Raw genomic sequence first — 6000 nt, 5'->3', positions numbered from 1 at the left:
CAGTGCATTCTGGGAGGGCTGTGGCTGTAATATAGAGTGGGCTTATGGAGGCCTCCCACTTAGGAGGGCGAAGGCCTGCTGGGAGATCATGGATACCTGTGTACAGTTTGCTAAATCAACTCCACAGATAAGATGTACTTATAAAACATTAAAGTATCAGTTGTTTTTATCTACATTTTTTTTTCCTAGTTGACTTTGACTTCGTAAATAAAAATGCTTTAATCAGGGCTGATGATGCAATCAACAAAAGGCTTGATGCTCAAGAATGAGAACCTGATTTTGGATCTCCAGGACCTCACCAACCAGTGTAGCCAACCAGTAAACTAGAGACTCAAAAAAGTAAGGTTGAGACCAATACAGAAAGACACTTGGACATTGTCCTCTGGTCTCCCCATACACATATATCTAAACTTGCATCTGTGCCAGACCACACAAATACACACACACACTGCTTTAAACTTTTGATCCATCAGTACTGAAAAATTTAAATATATAATTAGCTGAGTAAGTTACCTTGTTCTCACAGGTTTCAAACACCAACTTCCCTCCGAGAAATGCTTTTTCCACTGCTGGTGTGGTATTTTTTCTCTCTAGCATTACTTCTCTCTCTCTCTCTCTCTCTCTCTCTCTCTCTCTCTCTCTCTCTCTATCTCTATCTCTATCTCTCTTTCTATCTCTCTCTATCTCTATCTCTCTCTCTCTCTCTCTCTATCTCTCTCTCTATCTCTCTATCTCTCTATCTATCTGTCTGTCTGTCTGTCTGTCTCTTTCTCTTTTTCTCTTTTAAGACAGGGCTTCTCTGTTTAGTCCCGCCGTCCTGGAATTCACTCTGTAGACAGGCTGATCCATCTACCTACCTTTTCCTCCCTAGTGCCGGGGTATGAGGCATGTGCCACCACCATCAGGCATAAGTATGCATCTAATATTTATTAGTGTAAATCCCCTGTAACAACACTACTCATCAGTTCTTTTAATGTGCTACTATCTAAAATTCTGTGTGGAGGGAAGACCTTAAAACTGAGTATATATTCTATTATGAAATAATATTGGTAAGCTCTGCAGACGCAGGTTATCCCTCCCAAGTTTTTGCTCTAAATTACTATCTGTTGCAGTAATTATTAAAAAGATAGCTTATCTCGTTATCAGCCCCTGAGGTCTTACTCCATGGGTGCTGTTTTAATATGGAGCTGAATGCCTGGACTCTGTCACTCGGTCCACGAGCTACACTCTCCATGAGATTTACTTCCCAGGGGGTTCACTCTGCCAGTCCTGGTTCCCCAGCGTTTCTTTACCCCACTGCACAGCACAAACATGGCTCTAAGGACCGATAGCTTTTTTTTTTTTTTTTTTTTTTTTTTTTTTTACAGGTTTATATATTAAATTCTCAATCCACAAACCCTCTACAAAATAAAACTATATCCAATGGACAAAGATACAAACTGTTCTTCTATATGAGACAAAAGACATATAAAACCCCTTAAAATATTCCTATCTGCCTATCACCAATTATGGCCAGCAGGATCCAAGTCTGCTTTCTCCGGTGACTAGAAATCACCAGAAATTTAATTCCAATCAATTGACAGATGTGCTTTGAGTTCCCATGATGTGATTAGGACATGATACTTGGCCCTTCTGATGTCACAGGGGAAAAGTGGGGGAATGGAAGCCCCATCTTCAAGTAGATAAGCAACTCCAAATCCTGTGATCTATTTTAGAGGCACTGAGCCCCTTGTGAAGAAGACTCCTCAGAAAGGGCACTAGGAGGGTATACTCATCTGTGGAATGACCTCACCTGTGGGAAGAACACGGTCCCTATGCTTTGGGGGTTTCTTGTTGTTGTTGACCCCCCCCCCAAGGTGCTTTCCCAGCATTTTGTCACTCAGAGAGCTTTCCTATACCATCCCATCTCACTCCTCCCTGTCCTCGGTTCCAGTGACCTCATACAACACATTGAAGAAAAGGCCTTAGAATAAAAGGGTGGCAGGGAAAGAGGCTTTGCCCTCAAAACCTTTCCAATAAATGGAAGGCCCTCCCTTAAATGACTCCTAACATAGAACCCGGGCAGTCATTTCAAAGTATCCTGTGGCCTATTTGAGAAATGTTGAGCTTTTCATTTCTTCCCATTTGATGTAGTAAACAGGTACATCCTTAAAAGCTACCCCATCATTAATTATACTTACATTTTTTTTTCTATTGAGGAAAAAGTAGAACTTAGTTCTAACTATTCCACAACAGATTGATCCAATGCTCGTTTTGTTTGTATTGAAAAAAAACACTTAAGAACAGTGCAAAATCTGTTGTTTCTGATTAGTTAATGCTGCGGTCAGTCAGAGGAAACAAAGCAAGCACAAAATCACTGATAAAGTTCAAAGCTTTCTAGTTTTGTTGTGTAAGAAAGGCCAAAGTTGGAAGTGAATTCAACAACATAAGAATGAAAATGGTAGGGCCAGTAGCATGGCTCAGCAGGGAAGGGCACTTGCTGCCAAGCCTTAGGTTCATCCTGAAAGAAATGAAGAAGAAAGCCAACTCCTGATGTCCAGAGTGAACACCACTTGCAGAACACACACACACACACACACACACACACACACACACACACAGAGAGAGAGAGAGAGAGAGAGAGAGAGAGAGAGAGAGAGTAAATAGCAGGGGTAGGGGAGTTAAACTTTATCTCTCTCAACCACCGTGTGACAAGGTAAGATAGTCCAGAGGTTCCTCCATCTTGTACCTTATTGAAACCATTTTAGGTTTGAGTAGACTTTATCCTCCTTGACAGAGAATCCCATGGAAAATTACCCCATTTTCTAGAAACCTAAAGTCAACATACCCTAATTATTTCTTTTAACTTGTCTGCTTGTACAAATCCTCCCCCTGCAGCTGCAGAGCAAGATACCATGATGTGGGTTTTGCACTTAAAAGCCTTTTGGTCTAAATTTTTGGTGCTACACTGGGTTCCTAAGTCCCTAAGTATAGCCCCAGCCAGTTGGAATAAATACTTGCGATTGGCTTTAAACTGTGCTGATTGATCATCTCTGGTGGATTCCTTTTAACATTTTGGAAGCCCTAGTGAGATCCCCCGAAACTGGACTCTGATACAGGACTTGAGACTGCCAGGAGTGGGGAAGAGTAAACAAGCTGGAGAGGACTCCCAGCGGGTGAGCATTCTAAAGGGTTCCAGGGAACTGGAAAAGTCCTCTGTAACTGTCTCTGCTGAGTGCTCCAGAGGTGACACCCCCCCCCCAATAAAAAAGATAAGTCAAAAGTCATCTGCTCTGAACATCTTGGAGGTAAGTTCCATCTGTATGAGGTGACATCTGGTTAGGTCTGTAGATTCTGTGTTCCGGATCTGTGAGATGTCACTGGGCTCCCCTGTCTTTTCAGGTGTATGAATGAATGGCGCCATCCCGGTTGTCTTTATTACATGTCTCTGTATGACTACTTTTTCTGTTGTTTGGAGAAACAGATGGAAGCTGTGAGGAGTGGGAGGGCCGTCCTAGATGGCAGCCATCAATGCCTCTGTGGTGTGGCTGCACATGGATTCCTGATTTCCTACGGGCTCACGGTCCATACGGTTGTCTACCCTTGCTGTGGCACCCTCCTTTCAGTAGCAACCGGGGATGCACCTTGGTTATTGGATACTCCTATTGCTGTGCCAATGCTGGTGGCTGCCCAGCCACATGCCTCTTTCTCCTTGGCTGATGTCCTGTGCCGACTTATTGAGGACCTGGATCCTTTTAGCTAGCCCTTGTCACTCACAGGGAAAAAATAAATCTCTGTCTGCTCTCTTAGTTTTACAGGATTACAACAAGGCCATACCTACTCTAACAGGGCCACACTTTCTAATAGTGCCACTCTCCTGGGTCAAGCATATGCAAACCATCAGAGGGATCAACCCTACATTTGGCTCCACAAGACATAAGCCCTCTCAACCCTGCCAGATGATGACTTTGGGGGGGGGGGTCCCTGCATGACTGTCTGAGCTGAATAAACTGGTCCAGTCCATCAGGCCTGATCTGCTGACATCCCATGAGTGACACCAGATGAATCACAGATGGGAGCAGTTTCATCCAAGATGAGATCAGGTATGTTGGGGCAGTAGTAATGATCCATGATAAGACTACCTGGGCACAATCTTTAAGCAGGGGAGCCTTGGCTCCTGAGCTTTTAACTTTTGAGTTAAGCACTATGCTGGAGGAAAGACAGGCTACCATTGTTTACACTGATAGGCTACATTCTTTCACAATATCCCATGGGCTCAATATAGGGAAAGAGGATTGCTAACTTCTGCAGGAAAAGAAATCAAAAATAGAAATCTTGGTTCTATTGGAAGCATCTGGATACTCAAAGGGGGGGCACTGTCCATTGCAAAGGACACCAAAAGGTGATTCCTCAGAAGCCAGAGCAAAAGAGAGGCTGCGCTGGCAACCAGAGAAATGGCCCTAGAACCAATGGAGCCTTTCCAAGTCTTGAAAGTTCTGCTGGAGTCTAATTTATTGGACCACCTGGAGTATACTGAGGTGTAGTTGGGGGTGGAGGGTGGTGTTTGACTGGGAGAAACAACAACTGGCCAAACAGGATAAACATGGATGGTAAAGGCTGCCAGATGTAGACCCATTCTTCCTGGGAGTCTAGGGAAGTCTATGGGTTACAGATCTTCACCAAGCCAGAGGGGCCACAGAACTGCCGAGATCCTCAGATAACTCCAAATTTGGGAAGCCTGATTAATGGCACCACTTTTAGATGTGCTACCTGGGCTCAGGTAAACCCCAAAGGGGGAATGAAGATTTCCACAGGACTCGAAGAAATAGGCTTGGGGAACATGGGTTGTTGGACTTTAGTAAAATGTGGCTTAATGGTTTGGCTATAAATATTTGCTGGTATTTGTAGACACCTTCGTGGGATGGGTGGAGGCCTAGTCCACTCAAAAATAAACTTCGTCAATAGTTACTAAGAAACTTCTTCAGAAAAAAAATTCCTAGGTTTGAGCTGCCCCTAACTTTGGGGTACAACAATGGCCTGGCCTTCATGGCTAAAGTGTATCAAACTTTGACAAAGGTATTTAAGTATCAATCAGATAAATACACTGTGCATGTAGGCCACAGAGCTCAGGTCAGAGAGAAAGGATGAATAGAACCCTTTAAGGAAATTATGACCAACTTGATCTTGGGAACTTGTGAAAAATTGGGTCAAACTCTTTCCTTTGCTCTTCCCAATGTACTCCTTACCAGGAAGGGGTTCCTTCTTTTGAAACTGTGTTTGGGTGAGCACCTCTATCTTGGTCAGTGATCTATTAGTGAGAAGACACACCACAAACATAGCAACTCTTATAAAAGGAAGCATTTAATTGGGGCTGGCTGACATTTTCAGAGGTTCAGTCCACTATCATCATGGCAGAGAACACGGTGGCATCCAAGCAGATATGGTGCTGGAGAATTTGAAAGTTCTATGTCCAGAGCCACAGGCAGCAGCAGCAGGAAGACAGTAAGCCACTGGGCCTGGCTTGAGTGTTAGAAACCTCAAAGCCCACCCACAGTGACATACTTCCTCCATGAAGGCCATATATGAGCCTATGGGGGGCCATTCTTATTCAAACCATCAGAATCGTCCATTCTCCTCAAACTCTGAGAAAATTCTCTAGGCAGAAATGTCTAACCATTCCTTTCTCAAGAAGTTATTGCAGACTTTGCAGAAAGCTCACCAGGCCATTGAAGGAATTTCTGTCATCTCCTATATCTGAACCTACCCACCAATTCCAGCCAGGAACTGGTTGAAATAAAGAGGATCCCTCCTTGGACCCTGGAACCTATCTAGTCATCCTTACCACCCTAACTGCTATCAAAGTAACTGGTGCCATCTCTTGACAAAAGGCCAGTGAGGATGACAACAGAGAGGTGGTCACTCAGACCCCTTAAAGACAAGAGTGACCAGAGTTTACTAACCCGTGATACACACATCAGCCTCAAACCTGGACATGGAAGTTTAGGAAAGGCAAGGATAGGA

Source organism: Micromys minutus (assembly GCF_963924665.1).
Source record: "Micromys minutus genome assembly, chromosome: 3".
Classification (NCBI taxonomy): Eukaryota; Metazoa; Chordata; class Mammalia; order Rodentia; family Muridae; genus Micromys; species Micromys minutus.
The sequence above is the reverse complement of the archived record's forward strand: the minus strand, read 5'-3'. Positions refer to the sequence as shown.